General features: G+C 35.8%; 1 protein-coding gene across 3 annotated transcripts in view; it reads left to right on the top strand.

The window, feature by feature from the left end:
- LOC134674822 (homeotic protein antennapedia-like) overlaps positions 1 to 25,141 on the top strand; it is a 238,640-nt gene that overhangs the window by 105,706 nt on the left and 107,793 nt on the right. The gene's annotated exons all lie outside the window — the stretch shown is intronic.

The following is a 25,141-nucleotide window of genomic DNA, read 5'->3' as shown; positions in this document are numbered from 1 at the left end:
TTTTAACGATAAAAAAACCATTAAATAGTCGTTTCTAAACCATTCATACGTAGACTTAATAAAAAGAAGTAAAGTACTTATCTAAATAATCAATTTGCTCTTAAAATACATAGTCACATGAAACCTGTCAAAAATCATTCCTGCGCTGCGCGCTAAAACCTTTGCCTCACAAGCGTCACAATTAAAAACTTACACCAAAACAAAGCGTTAACAACGACGGACAATAGCTATGATATTACAATAATGGTATCGATTGTAATTTCCGTGCGATGAAGGCGATAGCAGCGGAGGCGACAGACGCGACAGGCGGGCGTCCGTAATCGACGTAAACTACCCACATTTCCTTTAAAATTATCAATTTCAAATGCATGTTTTTAGAAAAAACTTTGATAGTGTTGTCAGGCAACTAAGTATTATTCATGTGTAGGGTCTATAAAAAGTAGGTAAGTACTTAAAAACAATTTCGCGCGCTGAAACCCTTGCTCACAAGCGTCACAATTAAAAACTTACACCAAAACAAAGCGTTAACAACGACAGACAATAGCTACGATATTACAATAATGGTATCGATTATATTATAATTTGCGTGCGATGAAGGCGATAGCAGCGGAGGTGACAGATGCGACAGGCGCTCGCCATCGACGTAAACAAACTACCCACATTGTCTTTAAAATTACCTACTGAAAATTATCAATTTCAAATGCATGTTTTTAGAAAAAATCTTTAAAAGAGTTGTCGGGTAACTAAGTATAATTCATGTGTAGGGTGCATAAAACCTAGGTAAGCACTTTAAAAAACAATTTCGCGCGCTAAAACCCTTGCCTCAAGCGTCACAATTAAAAACTTACACCAAAACAAAGCGTTAACAACGACGGACAATAGCTACGATATTACAATAATGGTATCGATTATAATTTGCGTGCGATGAAGGCGATAGCAGCGGAGGCGACAGACGCGACAGGCGCTCGCAATCGGTGTCGCGATCGCGGCGCGCGCACAATGCTATCCGGCGCTGCCATCGCGCTGCCATTACGATTGGGGCTGCGCGTACGCACCTAGGATTAACGCTCTATTTTTAGGATTGGTTAATTAAATTGGGTTTATTGAGAAGTTTTTAAGCATTTTTGGTTGTGTTCTGAGTACTTATATTATAATTAATTTAAACGGGTTACTTACTCCATGTATAGGTAATATTTGATCGACGTATTTCGGCCCGTTTTGGGGATCCTCGCCTCGACAATCAGCTTAATACCTACAATAAGAAAATTAATAATTTTATTATTTTCTAACAAGAGTTTAAAGAAGTATTTTGAGTATATTTTTGGCTGTTATTCAAGGGGTTGTCATGGATTTTTATTAAAGGACCATCTCGAAGGATCATAAGCAGTGATTTCCACACTACACACAGTGATACTAGACTTATTCTTACGTAATAAAATAAACCGGTCGAATTTCAGGTAGTTCTTAAAGTTCATTTTAAATTAGGTACCTAATAAAAGTTTCGTCCAAAACATATAAACCTAAAAATGATCAAAAATACTTCAGCTAGGCATCACCCCCTTAAATGTTAAATTCTGTGGCCCTAGTGAAAAAGGGTACAAGTCTCGCACAAATTGGGTGTAAAAGGGCATAAGTGTTACGTGGAACTTACACCCGTTTGCTCCTGCGCTGCCTGAGACTTGTACCCTTATTCACTAGGGCCACAGGTTTGCACCTAGGTATCAAACCTGTATATTCTGATAATTATTCAATTTGTGACTATATCACTTGTAATTGGAATGTAACTACTTATTAAATACCCACTAGTTACTGATAATTGCTATATAATCGAATATAATGATAATATGCTCTAAGGAAGCCGACAAAAACCCGCGCAATTCATTGATAACAACTCATAGTTTCACCTCTTACATATCTCAACATAATCCGTCGAGCTGTCCCATTCCTTGTTCCACGTAATTCATCAATGGAAGCGATTAAGTTAATACTTAATTGATGGCACGATCATTATTAGTAATGCCGACAACGAGACACCGCAGGTGACATTGCCGACAAAAAGCTGTTACAACATCCAACCTTAAACGTCATATCTCGCTGCCTCTTTCACTCATAGTAATTTACAATGAGAGGGAGCGCGATGAGACTTACGATGCGATTTTCAAAGTACACCGCGCCGATTTTGGTATTCGGCCGTTTTTGGCACGCGAATCGACCAGCTCCGTACATTTTGACGTTACTTTCAACAAATCGTATCTTGTTGTGTTGTGTTGTTGGAAATACAACTTAAATGTTGTGTAATAAGGTTGTAACTGTAAAGAGGCGGCGGTGTTTTGGATAAGCTTGCGAAAAATATTGTAATATCTCGTTACTGCGCTTAATTTGAACTCTGGATGATTATATTGATTATTCTTTGGTAATGAGTTGTGACAGACTTTTTTAATGTTGTCAATACATCATAATTAGTGACATTAATGGGCGTTGGATTAAGGATTATGAAAAAAAAATCCAGGTTTTAATGATGATAATACAATTTCAGTGAATAATTCTTGCCAATGCATCGCATGGTAAGAATGTTGATGAAATGATGAAATGAAATGTCATGATGAATGTTGAAAGTGAATATATTGCTTTAAGTAGTTGTTTAGTAGTAGTTTTTCAGACCAAGTATGATTACATTAGAAATAAAGTGTGCAATTAATGATCCACACTAAATTATGAAGATATATTATAGGTAATTAAAAATAAATAAACTAGCGGTATTTAATTAATTACGACTTATATGATTGTTTTTTTAAGAATAACGTATGTACTATAAAATTTATGCTGTTACTAAACTTAAATTACCTTTTACTATATAATTATTCATCAAGTAGTAAACTAAATAAAACAACTCATTATGAACTAGGTATCAACTATACCGTAATAAAGTCATTGACCACATAAAATTCCATATTATGTAGGTACCTACTCGAAAATTAAAAAAAAAACTTAAATATGGAACGTCGTTGAAATTTTGCCAGTGTGCAAGTTGCGGAAAGTTTCAAAACAGTTGAAAAGCATGTCAGAAATTTAAGGAAAATTTCACAGGAAATAAAGGAATCTTTCATGAGGAAATGGAAAATATCGATGCCCCCTACAAAATATGACAGAAATTTTCTGAAATATGTCCACATGGATTAGATTGTTAGTGTCAAATGTGACGTTTCTTCAATCAAAAAGTCACTTTTGACACTGACACATCTAATTCATATCCTTTCTAGGGGCCCGATTCGGATTTTGAAATAGACATCTATTAGACATCTACAAGATACGATAACGATATGTTTAAGGTCTAACCTGTCAAATTTGACATTTGCGCGATTCTGGAGATACTCTTGAACGATTTCCACAGGATATGACGTAGAGATCTAATTCACATCTAATAGGTATCTTACTCTCTCTAACGTATAAGTGACATTGGTTGCCCGAATTGCGCTGCAAAAGAGAACTAGTTGATATATAAACTATAACGTATCTAGAATGGATCTAGTACGTGTCGTCTCTTGTGAATATCTTGAAGTTCGAATACGGCAGTTACATTATTTTTGGTTATCAAAAGGTGAAAGTCCTAACAAACGGGGTTACTGTGCTAAGACGCCAGCTGTTACATAAAAGAGTTTAACGGCTCGCCATAAATTGACGACATAAGGTCAGGGTCCGTATAAACGTTCAGCGATGCACTACACCGCAAAGTGGTCATTCCTTTCATATAAATTACCATGTAATAGCCCGTTAATCTGCATACTCTGCCCACCGATAAAAACTTACAACCCGAAAACAACTCTATCCTTGACACATAAGATTTATTCTCCAACGCGCCAAATATTTCATTCAAGCTTTCAGATGGTGCTGCCGCGGCGGCAGAGCGCGGAACTTTTATGAAACTGCGAGCTTTTTTGGAAGTTCGTGCTCCATCCCTGAGATGGCGCTGCGTAGATGGCGAAAGCTTTCGCGTTTTGGGGTAGCTCGGGGGTTGTAAATGGTTCGAGTCGACGTGAGTGAGGGTTGTGTTAGATGCGACAAAGCGATGTAAGGGTGAAACTGTAGATGGCGCTAGTCAGCGGTGCTTAAAAATTTGGCTTATAAAGCTTCTTCGTCAAGTCAATTCGTTTTATCTTGATTTTAATATGCATTTAATTAAAAAGTTTAATACATAGTTGTTAAACATATGATACGAGTAAAAAACCGGCCAAGTGCGAGTCCGACTCGCGCACGAAGGGTTCCGTACCATTACACAAAAACGGTTAGAAAATCACGTTTGTTGTATGGGAGCCCCACTTAAATTATTTAAGTATTTTATTTTGTTTTTAGTAAGTATTTGTTGTTATACTTAATAGCCTCAACACAAATACATCATCTGAGAAAATTTCAACTATCCCGGTTCGTGAGTTACCTACATCCTGGTGACAGACAGACAGACAAACGGACGGACAGCGGAGTCTTAGTAATAGGGTCCCGTTTTTACTCTTCGGGTAAGGAACTCTAAAAATCAAGTTTATTATTTAATAGTAACAAATTATTTTTAATTTATTGCCAACAGTTGTCATTTTAATTACCTTAGCAAACCTTTTAATATTATAACAACTTAATCCAGATATTATAAATTAAAATAATCTTAAAACGTAATTGCATTAGAAATGGACTAAAAACGAGTTACGAAACCGCTCTTATCTATTAATAACATTAAGCGAGTTTTAAAATACATCGACAATAGTCATCTTAAAATGCAAAAAGTAGTTTACGCAACATTCCATTCTAATCCTCAAAAGAAAAGTGAAAGCTAAATTCATGCAAATTTAAAATCGCATAAACATTTGAGTCCTTCCGTATTGTAAGTTAATAACAATGGTAACAATAAAAGTCGTAAATTTCGTGAACTTACCTGTCTCTTGTAGTGTTTTGTAGTTTTTGACTTACCTGCATTTGAATGGAACGGTAGCTTAAAGACATTATGTTGAAAGTCTCTTTGTCAATTTTTGTTGTGCAATTGTGATTCTTTTCTGAATTACTAAATTAAATAAATAAATATTATAGGACATTCTTACACAGATTGACTAAGTCACACAGTAAGCTCAAGAAGGCTTGTGTTGTGGGTACTCAGACAACGATATAATATATATAACATACAAATACTTACTTAAATACATAGAAATCACCCATGACTCAGGAACAAATATCTGTATCATCATACAAATAAATGCCCTTACTGGGATTCGAACCCAGGACCATCGGCTTCGCAGGCAGGGTCACTAGGCCAGACCGGTCGTCAAAATTAAAATTATTTTGGTTCCGGTGAATTAAATACTTACATACTTAGAGTTAGACCAAGACAAGTCTGCAATGATTTTGATAGCACGCGCATTGCAACTGTTATTGGTATTAAAACGTCAAACTTCTATGAAATTATGACCTTTATAACACTTGCACTGCGTGTGCTATCGAAATCATTGCAAACTTGTCTCAGTGGCCTAATTGTACAATTTTCATATGCAATCTAAAACTGCATCGGAATTGGTTTAAATTGCTGATATACATACTATACTTAGAGTTACATAATTTATTAATTTTCAACTAGATATATTTATGTTTTAATATGACTTAAAAACTCAAATTGAGAGCATATCTACATCAATATTCATAAAATTATATAAAAAGAACACCAAAATCTAAATACCTATACAGAATGGAAAATGTGGACTACGTTTGTATATAGAAGTGGTCATTCTTGCATGAATAAGATACTTACATGTATGTTACATATGGTAAATACTTGCATAATATAATAAACTAAGTAGAATTACTTGCCTATAAAATACTTAAGTAGGTTTTTAAAATTGTTAATGTTAGTGGTATAATTATTGTAACTTACAATTCCATTACTGTTATCGTCTTATGGTCCAATACATTTTATGAGGTGTTTAATTATTTAGATTTTATGCATGTTAAACTACAACCTGCCTGCTATTACGGTTTATCTTAGTTCTTCTTCTTCTTCGGTGTATTCCTCATTCTCCTCTGTTAACATACCTACTACATATACTGATGTATTTAATTTTTTTGCATAGGTATTACGCATAATGATTTGTTTAGGCCAACAAACTATTTTCGCGGCCTTTTTTGTGTTATTTACTACTTTTTTAAGCATTTTTAGTAATAGATGATCAAAAAGTATGTCACAGGTACTAATTCAATACTAATTTATAGGTTAATTTACGAAAGCTTATATAAAACGAAACCTAGTCAAATATTTTTATTGTTTACCGTCATTTCAACCCTTTGCACTAAGAAACATAATAAATTAATAACGAGATAATGATTCACGGCGCGATTCGGGAAATGAATTAGACTGACTTCACTAGATATGAAATGGTAAAGATATGTGACGTTCCACGGCAAAAAGTACCTTATGGCGGCTGTCGCTTACGCTATTATTAACGCCGCTCCATTATTCAACCGGGGCAATGGTACCTTTTGCCGTGGAAGGTCACATATCTGTACTATTTCATATCTAGTGCATCTCTAATTCATTTCCCGAATCGCGCCGTTAAAATAATGGTTCATTCTTTATCATATGCATATATAATTATACATGTCTAACTTAGTCCAGTCATTTGCCCCTAAGCCACAAATCCGGATCCCAAATGAAGACATCACAAACGTAGATGATTTATTCTATAACAGAGCCCGTGACGTTTCCAGGCCATAAATATCTGCCCAAGGCGAGTGGACATATCGGGCCGCAATGAAGGCTGTACTCGTCGACAGGGATGCGGGGCACTGTCGTTATGAATTGGTAGGGTGGGTCGTTTGTTCGAGCGGTTTTAAGAAGGTTTTAAGATACTTTGCCCGAGGCGAGTAGACATCTTAAAACCGCTCGAACGAACAACCCACCCTACCAATACATAACGACAGTCTCGCGTCCCTGTGGACGACTACAGGTTTCATTGCGGTAAGGGCCGCAATCATTGCGGTAAGATGTTCCTCGATTTGTCGTGGTTCAAATGTTATACCTCTACCTACACTAAGTCCGGGTATCTTTTTTTATGTAGTCGGAAGCAAAGCCTGATGGGAAGCAGTCATCGCCGCTCATGGACATAGGCGACCTCAGGTGAGCTAATAGTGCGCCGCCAACTTATCTACGGGTATTTCAATTCTATGTCCGCATCCGCATCCTTAACTACGCGCTACGCGCTTATTTACATCTCCGCTACAACAAGCACGTGCCTACTACATACTGTCACACTCATACACGTGGCTACATCCGCACCCGGTAGGTACCCGGATAATAAATATGCATTTGGCCGGCCACCGCGCCAGAAGGTGGTGACAACAATTATTTCCCGAATATCGCGTTTCAGTCTTACCTGCTTTTTGCTTTAATAATTATCGTCACAAAAAAAATTCTGCCAACACCTAAGACAGCACTGCGTACACCTCCGCTAGAACTGAGCACGTACCCATTACATACCGTCACAGGCCGGTACACGGCTACGTCCGTACCGGGTAGGTACCCGGGTATAAATCTGCCGCATCCGGCCGGCCGCCGCGCCGGTAGTGGCGACGATTATTCACCCAATATCGAGTTTTGGCTTCACTTGCTCGCTCCTAATCTTCGTCGAGTGGATTTATGTACCAGCGTGCAGTCGTCTTGTTGTGATGCTTTATGGCTAAGCTTATATACGAATGCAAATATTATAGTCTAGCTGCTACGCAAAGTACCGACCATAGTAAAGTAATTGTAACTACCCTTTTGAATAAAACATGAGACAAGAGTACTACTTTATCGGCCTGATTCGAACGTCAAAAATTTGCTCAAGATACGGTATGGATCGGATATGCCAATGTCAAAAGTGACGTTTTTGTTTGAAGACATATCCGATCCATGTTGTATTTTTAGCAAATTTTTGACGTATCTTAAAATTAAAATTCGAATCAGGCCGTACAGGTATCTTTTTCGGGTTGTCGATGAGAAGTTTGATAAAAAAAAATGATATAATAATATAAACTATTATTAAGGTAAGTAGGTAATCCCGATGAAGGAAGTCTTTGTAGGTATATGAAAAACAAATTTATTCTTAGGTCTTTATTGTCTATTCTTCTAGTACTGACATGGCAAAATCCTGACCATGGTAGTAAAACTTTCATCAACACTTTAGAACTTTTTTAACAAACCATCAGCGTCACATTAACTTTTGGCCCTAAAGAAAATTTACATCTTTACACGTTTTTATATCCTACTGCTTTCAACACCTGATTAATATAGAAAGAAGAGAAAAATACATTTATTTAACTCCACAACATAGTACAAAAGAAATATGTATCTTTTATTACTTTACTTAAACATATAAAAAATTGGTCGCTTAAATAGAATACCCACCTACAACTCAGCCGGCCAGCTCCATTGCTCGCCATTAAACGCATTTTCAAAACCAAGTTTGGCTTCGCAAGTCATATTAGAGCATTCCAAGTTCTTAATTAATAACATCCAAATGTTGTTAATTAGGAAATTTGATGTGTGGAGTCACCATCGTCGGACACGGCGACGAGGACTATTAGAGGTATAAATTTGTGGCGACACACAAAAATAAATATAACACATGTACAGGTTGCCGAAAAGTATATTTGCCACAATACGCAGCTAATGCGGCGTTTCATATAAATCACTTTGCCATTTTGTTTTCAACGCACCGATAACTCTTTTGTCATAGGGTGATGTAGGAGTGGGGTCGATAGAGTTATTTATAAGGCCGTGTTTTCTTTGGTAGGAGAAAATTTCCTTTCTGTTCGTTCATGGGTCAGTGATCAGATTCGGTAGCGGTGGCGCAGCGGTGCTCGTGGACTTGCGTGGAGAAGGGTGATGCTGAAAATTTTGAGTGAAGAAAAAGTATTTTTTTACAACATATGTTAAATGTAAGAATATAAAATGAATATGCATAAAATCGTGAGAAAAATAACAATAGGACATTATTATAAACTAGTAATAAATGTATGTACCTAATAATTACAATTGCCTGTGTTAAAATCATTAAACAACACATAAATCATTGAACTAACTGTTTCTGTTGACAAGCGTGCAAAGTTATAATAATGTGTAGGGAATAATAATTTTATTACGACTCATCTTTTATTATTTCTTTTTTGCTTGACATAATCGTTATAAAATACAATCATGACCTGAGAAAAAAAGCGGCCAAGTGCGAGTCGGACTCGCCCATGAAGGGTTCCGTAACAGCAAGTAACACAATAAAATTGCGGTTTACGGTTTATGACGTATTAAAAAAAAACTACTTACCAAATCTTGTTCAAACCAATTTTCGGTGGAAGTTTGCATGGTAATGTACATCATATATTTTTTTTAGTTTTATCATACTCTTATTTTAGAAGTTACAGGGGGGGGACACACATTTTACAACTTTGGAAGTGTCTCTCGCGCAAACTATTCAGTTTAGAAGAAAATGATATTAGAAACCTCAATATCATTTTTGAAGACCTATCCATAGATACCACACACGTATGGGTTTGATGAAAAAAAAATTTTTGAGTTTCAGTTCTATGTATGGGGAACCCTAAACATTTATTGTTTTTTTTCTATTTTTGTATGAAAATCTTAATGCGGGTCACAGAATACATCTACTTACCAAGTTTCAACAGTATAGTGCTTATACTTTCGGAACAAAGTGGCTGTGACATACGGACGGATATATTATATTATACGCCATTTGGCTACGGAACCCTAAAAATGGGTGTGTATCACCTAATCACATATATAAATCTTTACCAAATCTCCACTGTATCTGTTGATAAGCGTACGACATTACAATAATGTAGTTATTTTACATTAAGTACATTGCCACGCATCACACAAATGCGTTATAAAATGTAATGCATCAATGCAGATCTGAAAAAATAAATAGGTATGAGTTACAATTCCGTGTTAAACTTGCACGTCAATCTTTGCCTTAATGGTCATTGTTTACAAATGTGCACAGTTACAATAATGTATAGTTAATTATAATTATTTTACATTAAGTTTATTGCCAGTGATCATACAAAAGCGTTATAAAATGCAATACATCAATTGGACCCGGATAAACAAAATACCTAAGCGATAAAAAATGCACTATGTCGGAATCGGTTACAAGTAATTAATATTTATTTATTTAATAAGGGGGCAAAGTTGTTGTTTAACCTTTAATGCTAATACACAAGCAAGCTAAAGCCTAAAAAACAGAACCTTGAGCGATGCGAGGGTTTCAAGGCATAAGACTTAAATTAACGTTGCTGCTACGTGAAACACAAATCAAATATACCTTCCTATCTAACAATAACAAGGTATCCTTAACATCGTGGCAAAAGAATACATTAAACTTTATTAATTTTATTATACCTTTTCTGTTTACTGAAATAGAGTTTGGCCTTCTGAATTCCTATAAACCGCCAATTGACTGTTACATTAATTTATATTACAACTTACGATATGTTAATCAACAACTTAACGGTATAATTTTCCAAATTTCCCATGGATCTGATATAATTCTGAATTTCCCGTTCCGTTCTCACAAACTTGGGGCCCGGAGCGGAGCCCCCGCGTCGCAGCCACGCGCTGCCCCCTGCACTGCGAGGAAATAATTGTTTATTCTCGACGGCCACATACTCGTGTATTGCCCCTTCAGCGGTTGACTTCATTTCTATTCATGAGTATGCTTTATGTCTTCAGTACACATAATAGACAAAAATGCCGACGTGGCCGATACGCTTTGTTTCAACGCAACATAAACATTTAGTCAAAAGTGACTTTGCAAGAATAAAGAATGACAAAGCCCTTGTAAGGTTGAATCTGTCAGCTTCTTTCTTTTACCTACTTACAACGTATTACTAACTTTAAAGGATAAGAAAAAAAAAAATTGTGAGAAAAACTTTTGTTTCTAAATATGTACATATATGCGTTAATGTAATTAGTGACATATTATATTTTATGTTAGTATTTTACATTAAGAACAGCTTACTAAACTTGATTGCTTTTTAGTCTTCTTGCTTGCATTAATAATTTGTCTCATTTTGTGATATGGATGGTCGTTGAATCGATTTAAGGGGAATTATTCTTTAGTCAATCTTTCAAGGCCAAGAAAGTAATTTATATTCTATCCATAACCTAAACCTAATTTTGTTGTGACCTATAAAGTGAGCCCTCAACTCGGTAGCCACAACTCATGTAAGCCGTAAGACCGTCTAATTTCCCGAGCTACACAAGCTTTTCAACACGCTCTTGCTCTATGACATAAATAACATGGCGGAAAGCGGGGCATAGACACAATGGCGAATGTCGGGCTCACTCGCGAGCATTGTAGCGTGGCGCGGGAGGCGTTACGAATCAATGGAGGGAATTATCGGCACAAGGGACACAGTGGAGTCTGTGTTTTAATAAAATTTTAATTAAAATATGGCTTAATAATGGAGACAGTCCGAGCTAATTCTGCACTGACTTGGCAAGCGACATAAGTAGTGTGGAAGTGTCACCATGAAAATAAAGTGAAAATGTTAAATAAGTGTAGTGTTAAATATAGCTTAGTTAGACGGACGCGAATAGATTTGGGTCATTCAGAGGTAAATGGCTCTGTCAATTGTCAATTAATCAATACAAGCATAAATATGCAATAAAAATTCCGTATTTGTTAACTATTAACACGTGTTTTTTTGCTGGAATCCTTTTTTTAAGTAATGAGCAATATTATAATAAAAATGCAAAAGACGTGATGTACCTCAAATAATGATTGTAGCATCCTTGGATTTCAGCCCCGCACAGTCAGTGCGAGCAGTTTTTGCAGCGCCATACGTGTGGTCTTTAATGAATCAATAATTATCAAAAAAGCAACCGATATCATTAAAAAATTACATGCTTTTCAAAACGCCGGGAACGCAAGGTGGAACGAAAGCATTTATTACCTACTTAATTCTTCTTAATATGATCTCATTTCATTACGAGTTTTTTGTAAGCTGTAGGCTTAAGTAAATGAAATAAACGTGTTCGTCAATATTAAATGTCCCTATATTTTTTTACAAAATATCTTAAACATTATTGTAGGTAAGTAATATTATTATGAGATTACATTAAATAGACACGAATGTTTAACGTTTATCGACTGTAGTCAGTTCATCTAACGTCTTCTCTACTCCATTCCTTATGCCAGATTAGTTCGTCCCACACTGCGTATCGGTTGAAGAGGTAAATGAAATGCTATTCGGAGGGGAAAAGTTAAATTACCTACCAAATTTGAGGGTCAAAGAAATAAGTCTTCTGCAGGCACAACAGGGAGGCCGATTGATTTAAATGTGAACTATTGTCTAAGTATACAATAGGTGCAGAGGTTAGGGGTAGTGGAACTGAGTGCAAGCGAACGGAGTTATTTAGAATGGTAAAAAGTTAGTGCTGTTTGCAAGAATGATGGTAAAAATAAAAATATTGATCGGTAGGGACATGCAGCAGCAGAAGTTGCTAAGCGGGCGAGGTGTTCAAAATTATATTGACGTTACTTATTTATCCAGAAGACGCTGGATGCGGGTCGCTTCCAACCGGCACGTATGGAGGTCCAAGGGGGAGGCCTATGTTCAGCAGTGGACGTCTTATGGCTGAGATGATGATGACTTATTTATTGTTAAGAAAATAAGAGCGTGTCAAGGTAATTTTGAACACCTCACCCGCTTAGCAACTTCTGATGCTGACTCTACCTAATGAAACTAATTTAGTAGAAGTTTATTCTTATATGTTCCTTAAGCAGGTACATTCAATTGTTTGCAACGGGGGGTTTTGATTAGTGTCTTAATTAAAACAACTAGTGTCCTTAATAAAAGTAGGTCTTTCAATAAGTAGTAGTTTTTGGTCTATAATACTTATTTGTTCCGTCTATGTAGAGTTTCAAAGAACCCAGATGCTACGTAGTTACAAAAGATTTAAAAAGCTTACAATGATTGAGTTGTACATATACATATTTATTCATTTCCCCTTGTATCAAATAAGTGGAGTAAAACATTACTCTTCCCCGAAAACCTCCAAACCAAAACCAATCTTATAATTGACTTGTGAGAGTTTAATTTTGTATGTAGGGTTTGTGAAACTTTTTGTTTTTCTGCGTATAAGTGGTCGATGTTCAATTTATGGGAAAGCAGCTTAGCAGGAGCCCTTAGGGGTTTCCCACTCTATTTCTTAAATCGTTGTATTGTTATTTCGTATGAACGAAGGGAGAGCTTCTTGAAATGTCCATTGCTGTTACCTTACTAGACTGGAGTAGACTACAGTTTTACTGAACATTATTTAGTAATATGTACTATCCCCTTATCTTAATCAATACGGCGTCAGATAAAACTAAAATCCGATCTCATAATATCGGAATAAAACCGCTATTTTAGTAAATATACTCAATTTGGGTTTAGTACCTAATACCAGCGCACGGATCTATAACTTAATTCAAGGAGTTCGAATGACTAATGACATCTAATAAAATAGCGCCAAAAACATTTAAAAAACGCTGCCGCTTATTCTGACAAATGCATCACATTACTGCAATATACCTGTGGGTAGGAAGGGTCGTAATGACCCGTTTAGCGCTATCTATGATCTACCACAGGCCCTAAAACGCCGCCAAATTTAAAATTCGAACAACATAATCTAAGTCTTAGTTAAAAAAGTTAACCATCGCTCACCACTCACCAATGTAATTTGATCTGTATTGTTTTTGTGACAAAGTTCAATATGGATTGTTGTTTTTGTGAAGGACTGAACATCTGCTTGGTGCGTTGGCTTGCGCGCGGGCATGTATTTGTGAAGGAGACGCAAGAACAGATGCTACTTTGGATTCTTGGAGCAGATGCTTAATCCTTCGGATGTCTAGAGTCTTGACCGATGATGACCGGTTGTTATTGCTACCTTTATTACGGTAATAATTACGTTATATCGTTGGACCTAATAATTATTACCGAACAACAAATAAATACCCAATACACTGAAAACACATGACATTTTCCATAGAATATTTTTTTTTCTTTCCGTCATTATTAAATGCAATCATACAGATGAAATACGTAAATGTGTCTGGCTAGGCTTATAATTAAAATCTAAACTTATTAACTCTGTTCTGTTCAACTCTATGTAGGAAAACTTATAAAATGAACTCGTGTAAACCAACTTTAACGTTTCGTTCATATCGAAAAACACATTAAAAACGAATTCCAGTTGTCAGTAAGAATTAGGTTCTTGGCAGACGCAAAGTTAAAAGGCCCCTATAGACTAAGTACCGCATCCTTTGTTTTTGTCTGATTCCTTAATAAACGATTGACCCCTCCGCAATGCGGGCAGCTCACACGATACTTATTATACTTACAAAATAGAATAATTACTTGATGTTTTAGTCTCCATTTACTGCTTAAGACAACTTTTATATGACTTTTGTCGTATATCTCATCAGGTGACAAATTGACTATTTATTACTGACCGCATTAAATTTAGATATTTACAATTCATTCAGATGATGTAATTTAGCACCTGACTAGATAACTTATGACAATTATTATTTGCTATTACACATATTACATAAGTATACATATTGGGAACAGAAACTCCCAATAGCTAAACAAGATTTAGAGGTCATCTAAGTTGCCTCCATGAATAAGGATTCGTCTTATAAAATAATAACAAAAATGGGTGCTTTTTCAATATTTTTGTTAGGTATAATTTTTAATTGGTATATGGGTTAATAGAAGTAAGAGCAAAAGGAACAGTATGAGGATTTTCCACAAGTGTTTCCCTTGCCCCGTCTAATCTTAATTGCTTATAAAATAGATATTATGGTAGCGTGACTTAAACCTCGATCCGACAAGCAACAAACGTTTATCCACCCAGTGTATCCACTTCATCGGAACTAATCGCCAAAAGTGGAACAATCACAGCCAATTAAAATATACGTTAAATATGTAAAAAATCTCTAACGAACTCTCTAATTGAATATGACTCTAATCGATTTCACGGTCGATTTTTACGTCCATGGAAGTCGTTTGTCTGCTCTCCGGTTTAATGTGAACATTTAATTGCATACACATATGCGAGCTTGTAAATTCTAACAAACTGGCCCACCATATAATGGCTCCTCTACACGATGGGCCAACGCCGGCCACTCCAAGGGACGCATTTATGCGTTAGAGGGAGCAAGTGATATTGCTATCTCATTCTACCGCACGGCTGCGTCCCTTGGAGTGGCTGGCGTTGGCCCATCGTGTAGAGGAGCCATAACGTTTTCACAGCAAGTGTCATAATGCTTTTCCTTTTCAAGCTTTTAGTTTATAATTTATTTAGTTTATTTAGTTCCTGTCTGACTGTAATCAAATCTTGCAAGTTAAATTTGATTCACTTCCCGGTTTCCGATAAAGCTTAAAATTTGCACACATACGTAAATTGGATGAAGAATCAATATTATGCTACCGTCGAGATAATTTTGATGATGGAGACAGGAGAAAACTAGGAGAAGAACTCTGTGATAAAACAACGCAACTTAATTGTGTTTGGGTTTGTTAGAATTGTGTTGCCTATTAAAAAACATACAGTCGGCGATAAAAGCTCGTATCAAAAAAGTTTTTTTTTTTGACAAAAAACTTGTAATGTAAATGACGTAGCATTTGAAAAGGTTTCACACTGGGTCCGGAACCAAGTTGTTCGGTAGTACATCAAAATTAATGTTTACAACTATAAAGAAAATAAAGGAATTCAACTCTCGCGTTTTGTACACAAATTTAATAACACAAACGGGTCTACCGCGATATAATTTAATCTTTCTGTGACCACAGCTGATGCAACTCAGCTGAAACGTCGGAATTTAGGGTAAAAACAATGAAATTATATCGCGGTAGACCCGTTTGTGTTATTAAGTAAAGGAATTCAATTTAACAAATTAGTTGGTACATGAATCCGTAGGTTTCATTTTGTTGGTCGTTTAGGGAACTTTTGAGTTGTCGCTTAATGGTCTGGCGCTTGAGTTAATGTTTTGATGATGAAAGTAATTTGTTTAATTACGTTAACTAATTATGTAATTTAATGGCAGTTGTAGAAATATGTGTTTCTAATAGGCCAATAATTAACAAGACAGTGGCCATTAGCTTTAAAACAAACGTTATTAATTGTTGTTACCCATTGCATGTTTCAGCTTCAATTATGAATTACAAACTGTTTAAATACAATAAGATGAGCCGATTTTATTTTGTTGTTGATTGTTTTTCATCAGATTTAGATAAAGTCAGATTTTATAAAAATGACAGACGGCTTAAATCTCCTAACTTTGAGCGGGATAAATATGAAATGACCTGTGCACAACTTGTCCGAACAAAAGTAAACAATTTTCCGTTATGTTACGAAAAGACCATACTTTTTCGTAACTCGGTGTAAGATTTTTTTTACATATACGGTGAAATTGCGCTTATATAACTTAATACAGAACAAGAATATAGAAAACAAAATAAAAATCGGCCCAGATTAAGTAAATGCAGCGTATGATTACCTACTGGAAATTGCTCAAAAGTACAATACATATTTACATTTATGTATGTGTATAAAACATCAAAAGCATGGAAACGCTTCGTATATTTTACTTTTAAATCCGTACAATGACGTCAACACAGTCGTCTCTAAACGAGCATCGGCTGACATCGTAGACAAACGAAACAAATAGGCTTGCATTTGTAACTTAAAATCATAGGTACTAATTAGAAGATATATTATTTTAACGAAATTAGATTGTATATTTTATACAAATTTATTATTTAATGAGAATACCTTGGCATAGGTATTGAGTGTTAAAACTTGAGCTCTCGACCCCAAGTTATTATAGCAAGCAGTAACGTCAAAAACATCGGTTCGGGCATTTTATTTACCTCTCTGTGCGACACTTTATACCCCCCGCAATGTTTTTTTTAGTTTTGGAACTTATGCCTACCTAATCTACCTATGCATAAAACGTACAGAATGCCGAGATATGCATTATGCAAGTCTGTATGGCCTATTCCATGTTCCTTCCTGCATGGGTGTAGGTTGTACCAATCTCGACCTAGATATAATATTTATGAGTTATGATTATGAAGTCTCATAAGGGTTTATTCATTTCCATCCTTATTGTCTTGAACGGTTATGGCTTCTTCTTCCAGACACGAAGTCCATATGATCTACATATTATGTCGCTGCTGCTACAGCCACTCCCGCCTCGCCCTGGATATAATATTATTAAATATGAGGGTTACCTTAGTATGTTTTCACTCTTTATTATATTACACCGGTAAGGCTATAAGGTTATAACTGTTAATCTGGGCTTTAAAGTATAGTCCTCCATGACATCAAGTCAATGCAATCTATATAGGTTTGTCTCTTTCTAATCTTTCTATCTATTTGTATTCATCGAAATATAATAGTTATCAGGATTAGTGCGTTTCCACAATTGTGTTTTACAAATTCGGCTAAATAAATCAGTCATAATAGTCTAAACTTAAAGAATAGTCATTCGGCCTGATTCGAACTTTAAGATACGAGCAAATTTTAGACGTACCCTTAAAATTCGAATCAGGCCGCTAATCGTCAAGTACATACGATCTATGTCATTGCCGCCACGGGCGCGCCCTGGATATAATATTTATGAGGGTTAGTACGTTTTCACTCTATAATTACGTATCGATTCGAGCCCCTCGTCACGACGCCCAAATATTATTCATAATACGACCTCTTCAATTACTAGTTTGTAGGTGGGTCGCCGGGAGCGGTTATTTACTGCGTTGTTGTTACCAAAGACAGCTAATTAGTAAAGATTGGTGATTGCCATATCTGGGCATTTTCACTTAATTGAACACCTTTAACGGCCGGTTAACAATCGTTACAAAACTGACGGTCAATGTCAAATCCCATACATTTTGTCAGGAATGAAACGGTTAGACGTTACTGAAACACGACTTAAGTCGCGCTTAACTTGTACAAGTTAGAATAGAATAGAATAGAAATAATTTTATTCGTAAGCACAAACACAAAATAAAAAACTTATACTAAACAGAGAAACATAAAAAAGAGAAAGTGCCACGAAATGGTCTCACCTCAGCATGTTGCTGGCGACTTCCAGCGCTGATCTTCCGATAAGACCATTCGGTGAAACAATCACGACAGGTAACATGAATAACAAGAGAATTAACAACAAAATTAATAAATACACAAGACAAAGATAGTAATAAGAATACAAAAGACAAAGATAGCAATTAGTCAAGAATACATTACAATAAATTACTATGTATAGTTTTACTACGTACAATACAGCTGTTACATTATCAGGTCAAACTCATCTAAAATTAAATGAAAATGCCCATCTACTGGTAGTCGCCTTTTACCTATCGACACGCAGCGAAATCGAGATGGCACGTAATGCATATACTTTAAATCATACTTACTTACTTACTTTGTTGGCGCGGTGAACCAAAATGAGTCTTGGCCTCCTCTGTAAATCATACAATATTTGTATTTTTTACAGATTTGTTTAATTTATTATTTGACCTATTCATTTGTTAAACGGTTAGAATTTTATTTTATTTAACATAAAATTAAATGGAAAGTTAATTACAGCTAAATTTTACTAACAGTGAAATACCACACAGCTTATATACGAGTATAATATAGGTGCCTATATTAGTCTACACACAAAGGATTTCATCTCCAATTTTATATAAGGCACCTTGATAACTATGTATTCAGGTGTTAACCGTCAAGCTTTTTAACTTAAAACTTAAGTTGAGGATAAATCACTTTACAAAATGTATGGATACCGTGAGACGCCTGTTGGCGCAATCTTATGGCTCCTCTACACGATGGGCCAGCGCCGGCCACTCCAAAGGGAAGCATTTATGCGTTAGAGGGAGCAAGTGATATTCTAACGCATGGCTGCGTCCCTTGCAGTGGCCGGCGTTGGCCTATCGTGTAGAGGAGCCATTATACATCTTTATTATTTACTTGTCAACATTGTTACGAAAGATTTCGACTTCAAATGAACTGAAGCTCAGAATCACGCAACCGAAACAAGTTCCAAATACTTATGTAGTGTTTTGGTATATTTTTGTATTAACTATGTACTTTTTAACTACACCATTTTTGACGGTATTTTAACACTGGATTATATACTAATATAATATACAGTACAAGTAAAAGGTCGCTTAAAAAAAGGCACACGTAGCAATAATTATGCAAAATTTTAATAGCTGATCTTTGGATTGTGGGATAACATCGAAAGAAAAGTAGTTTTAAAAATTGCAAATACACTAAAATTGCTACTAAAAGAAGCAATTTATACTGTAAAAGCAACACGAAACAAGATCCCTGGGTAAGCGTTGCAGTAGAGTAAGTTTTGCCAAAGTATAAAGTGCTTCTGGTTTAGTAGATATTAGTTTTTTAAATTACCCCGCTTTCGAATTTACCCCAATGCACCTTAATAACACTCGCAAACTCAATCTTTTTCAAGTTGAACTTAGATTGTTTAAAATATAGCTAAATAACGTAAAGGTGACAGTCCATTTCCAACGACAGCTGCACTACTGTTCATTTTACTATGGAAATTGACAATGACAGCGACGCGTTCAGTACCGGTAGTGCAGCTGCGGTTAGAAATGGAATGTTACCATAATTCGCGGGTCTGTTGCGATGCGTTTTTGTTTACATTTTCGTTGCTATCTCTGAGTTCGCCGCCCGATTCCAGTAGCCTGTTTTAAACAACATTGCATTGTAAAAGATCAATGCATAAAGATAATACGCGAAAGTGAAAGCGCCCGCGATATTGGGTCCTTATTATTCCCATTGCCAAAGCTAAACCAACATAGTAAAACTCGTAACTATATAGGCAGTGTATGGTATCGGTGTTCCTACTTATACTGGTGGAATTCCAGTCCCGTTGGCGTACCTGTTGCCTTATTTACGACCCAAAACAAACGCTTTATCTCGTAAAAGAGCCATAAACCTGGCTGTTCTCTTGCATAACACTTTTGTTTATAAACAAAACATTTCAAGGTCCATGCGTAAAGCGAAGTTTTGTGTGAAATTGTCGCTGTTTTTACGTAACTTTTGTTCAAAAACAATGACATCTTCAATAACTACTGCCGAAGCGATCGTCATAGATTTTAGTACAAATTTTTCGGCCGCTCGGTGAAGGTGCGTTGAAACGGTGGATTCATTGAAATAAAATGATAAATGCTGTATTAAAATTCAGTGGGTACACGGGTCGTTAGCGAGTCCGATTTACGATATAGCTTAACTGGCTTACGATATTGGAATGAAATCGACATAAAAGTCGATGGATGGGTTGTGATTACGGTTATGCAACTTTTGAATGGGTTCGATGGGCTTTGAGCGTTTTGATGTGATAAATCTATTAACAAGTGAAAAAAGTGATGTTACGGTTTAAAACATAGTGTATAATGGATTGCAACAAATGTCATGGGTAAGTGTGTTAAGTCCTATATCGCTTAAAGGAAGATTGAAAAATTTTGCTGTTTGTTAGTAAGGCAATTTGCGGAAGCTTCTAGAAAAAAGTAAGGTCTATTTGCGAATTGACTTAATACTAAAAACTTTTTTTTCTAAATCAATATCTGCGTTAATATTTATACTATATTTTAGTGTAATTTATGTTTAAATTACTTTTTAAGAGTTTTAAGTCATATAAAATATAGTTAGGGACATACCTATATATTCATATAGGTAATTTAATTAATAAGTAGGTACCTATATACTTACCTATCTGATACTTCCTCTCTCTGTATCCAATTTACGACTTTTCTTATTTTGTCAATAATATAATAAGTGGTTGTCGTAAATGAATTTAAGCCAGCGCATTAACACAAAACCTAATATGTACATGAGTTAGTTAATAATTCTGTTTAATTTTCAGTCACCAACTGAGCAATGGAGTATTGTTTTTACAACACTTACGTCGGAACGTTCCAAACTCAAACTTAAATTAAATCCCGCCAATCGCCACAAAAACTCATCTCTCGACAAAAAACGCACAAAAACCGTTTCTAACGCCAAAATGGCCGCGAGCGAGTAGTGGGGAGAGCGGGGACAAAAAACTAATAATAACAGCGTGTCACCCTCTCGGTCCCATGCCGCACCTACCCGTCACGAGGATGTGGCGTTTGAATTTTGGATGTGTATTGGATTACAATGTTTGTCTAATGAGATAGATAATAAGGTTAAGTTAATATTATCTTTTGCTTAGTAGTTAAATATAAAAACAAAAGCCGAGATCCAAACTGCTGTTGATAAAATAAATTATGACTATAATTATTATTAATTAGTATGTAGTAGTAGTAATTACTACGTAGTAGTATTATCAGTTATGTTTTACTTATATTCTCTTCGCAAAACGCTTTTGTATCTTTTAATGTTTACATGTTTGTTGTTAAATCTCTATTTTAATGTATGACTGTATGTGTTCTGAACAATAAATAAAAATAAAATAAAATAAAAGGTTGGTGTTTGGCATGGTGCATGTAAATTTACGTATAGCACCTAACGGCATTTTAACATTCATCGTTTGACAGTAAAAATTATGCCTGTAGCATTGTAAAATTCACAGGCGGGCCAAGTAATTATATGTAAGTACATAAAACATTTAATCCACAGACCACATTGTATTTTGTTTACTAGACATCATTATCATCCTCATCATCATCATCAGGCTATAGTAGTCCACTGCTGGACATAGCCCTCCCCTAAAGACCACAACGTTTACTAGACCACGCAAGGAAAATCGAGAAATGTCATAATAAATAATGGCGACACAATTAGTACTTAAACGAATTCAGAAGTCACCAATCAAATCGTATGCGTTTTTCAAACGGTCGACCGCTCGCAGCCGTAGGTTAAGAAACTGTTTATGGCCATGTTTATGAGTTTAATTAAAAATACCAATTCAACTACTGTCTGATATTATAACAAAATATTCTACATAGATTTTTCTACTCATTATATTTTCAAATAAACAATTTATCATACATCAGATGAAACTAAAATCATGTAGCCCCAGTAATTATAAGCAGTGCTAGCGTGGCGCAGTCACGACGTGGGCTATCTAAGGCGGGGAGGCTAAAAAGTGCTTGTTAGCCGGCTATATAGATATAAGTGTAGGAGTATCGTGGACGGAATCTGATTATATCATCGCGGCTGCGTTGGGCTGGCGGCACACGGGGAGGATTCGCTTTGTTCCAAATACAAAATTTCCTTATAGCACTCTATGGTCTATAGGAAAATTGTAACTAATAAAACATAAATACCTATTTAAAGGCTTAGGTAAAGGCAAGTAGAAATAAAGGAAGACAAAATGAAACATCTTGTTTTATACCGACGCGGTACAATTCGTTACGTGTTTGTCTTTTGCCAGAATAGCAACAAGTTTAGAAAAGGAAGCTAATAGTGTCCAATACAATACAGTACAGTTTAAACCTTACATATGTTAGAAAATACTTTTTACTTTCTTTTCTAATAAAATACCATGACGCCAGGTGATGTCATTCCATTTAAATTATTTAGATTCCGAATCATAAGCAAATATATGAAATGACAAAGTGTATCAAGCTCTCATATCGTGTCTATTTAATAAAAAATGATTTTTACAATTTAATTGTTAAATTCATTCCAATCAAAGTTTGGCTGTAAAGCGTGCAATAAAACGTCCACGTAACAAACACTTGAGAGAAAAACCCATTGTTTTTTCAAGTTGAGTAAAAGCTGACAATATAAAGGTATTATTTACGTTTTTATTTTAATGTAATTTCCGTCACCAATTCCTCTAGTCCTCTAATTTTAACATGTCCGAACCTGTAATTTGCCCCACTATGCCCCCGACCCAGCGTTTAGACCGTGAGTTAAGGCGGCGATAATCCGGGACGGTGAACACGCGAAACACGATCGCCCCCCGACCGGCCACACCGCCCTAATGTAGAATCAGTTCAATTATTTCATAGAAAACTTAAATCAATTTAATTTCCTAAGAGTATAATCTAATACCATCCTCAACCAACTTTTGCTCGGTTGTCAGAGACGCGATGAACAGGCACCGTTGGAGGCAGATCATAAAGACCAGGTGTGGAGCATCCACATCCACCGATGACCATGATACTCAGTCATGAGGGAGCTACCACAGAGAGAGAGATAATCTAATACAGCTACAGATCTACAGAATATCTACTTGAATGTGGAATTCGACCGCCAGGTTAAGCCGATTGGATGGCGCTCTCGACGATGGCAAACTTTTTCCACAACAATGCTGTAGATGCCTCAGTAAAGCATGGTCACTCAAGTTGTACAGTTGCCATCAGATATATCGGAGCGACAAAGGCGCTCACAAATATCTGAACACGCCTCTATTGTCGAGGCATTAAAGTGCACGTTCAGATGTTTTCGCTCCAATATATCTGATGGCATAAAAAATATAAAACCATTAACAATGCTATTTGTATATTGTAGATTGGTAAAGTAATCAGTCAAAGTCTGTGTCTAATTTAATAAGCAGTTCCTAAAGGATCAAAAGAAAATGAAGTGGGTAAGTACTTACCTACTTAAAATGTGAGAAAGTGTTTTATAATGATCTCTGTATAGATCCATAATTAGTACCTATCGAATTATAATTACATAGGTACTAAATCGAATTGAATCATGTACCTACAGTGTGTGTCTTAACTTATTTAGTAGGCAAGTAAAACATCTTTAAACAATAAATATTATACCGTCATATATTTTCTTGTAAAAGCTTAGTGCAGTCAATGGTGACACAAGGACAGGGTATGTTTTAAAAACCGGGCAAGTGCGAGTCGGACTCGCGCACGTAGGGTTCCGTACCATAATAAAAAAAAACGGAAAAAAATGCAAAAAAAACAGTCACCCATCCAAATACTGACCACGCCCGACGTTGCTTAACTTTGGTCAAAAATCACGTTTGTTGTATGGGAGCCCCATTTAAATCTTTATTTTATTCTGTTTTTAGTATTTGTTGTTATAGCGGCAACAAAAATACATCATCTGTGAAAATTTCAACTGTCTAGCTATCACGGTTCGTGAGATACAGCCTGGTGACAGACAGACGGACGGACGGACAGCGAAGTCTTAGTAATAGGGTCCCGTTTTACCTTTTGGGTACGGAACCCTAAAAATGAATGGTAAAATAGCCGTTGGCAGTGGGTGTAAAAATACAAAAAAGTTAATACACGCTTGTGTATTATTAATGGTGGCGTAGTTAGTCAAATTAACATTTTAACATGTCAATATTTACATACACAACTACTGGGTTGAGACGCGATATTTAAATAACAGAGTCATTAGTACAGTAACTGGCGTCTAAAAGTTATGGTTTACCGTTTTTGGAACTTTTTCGTATATTTTTGCATTCATATTCTGTAATGAAAATCTTTGCTATGGAGTACCCGTACCTATTTGGGTGGAAAAATCATCTTGTTATTCTGTCTGTCTGCCAAGGGACAATAGTAGCAATATTGTAAGAAAAACTGTTGTGCCACGTTTTACTAACCTAACAGGTTCGGTAGCTTAGATGACCCCTTATGAAAAGGGTTTAATTAGGTACTACAAAAATGTATGATCAGTTAATTTAAATGCCGAAAAACCACGGTTTAATGAATTACCTAGCAGAAATCACCAGACAGTCCGTGACAAAAAAGTTTACTAACCCATTTGTTAGGTATAGAATTTTGGTATAATTTCAATGTAGGTACAATTGATGACATCAATCTAAAATGTTTCCTCTCAGCCGTTTTACCCCGACATACCAACACAATCCTTCAACGTCAAACAAAATTGCCGACCCACTGTAACCATCGTTTTTAAATAATTCGATCAATACATCATATTAAAAACATGTAGTTATAGACAATTTATAACTTTAGCATTTTATCGATACAAAAACTACAATAAATCGATAGTGGATATGTACTGGATATGTATAAGCGCAACTTAGTTCACTGTTGCATTTCCTTTTCTTATATTATTTATGGATTCATATTTCATCATAAAACGTCAATTGGTGAAGGTGAGGTGAAA

The sequence above is a fragment of the Cydia fagiglandana genome, chromosome 2 (genome assembly GCF_963556715.1).
Source record: "Cydia fagiglandana chromosome 2, ilCydFagi1.1, whole genome shotgun sequence".
Lineage (NCBI taxonomy): Eukaryota > Metazoa > Arthropoda > Insecta > Lepidoptera > Tortricidae > Cydia > Cydia fagiglandana.
Note: the sequence above shows the minus strand (reverse complement) of the source record. Positions and strands in the feature narration are given on the sequence as shown.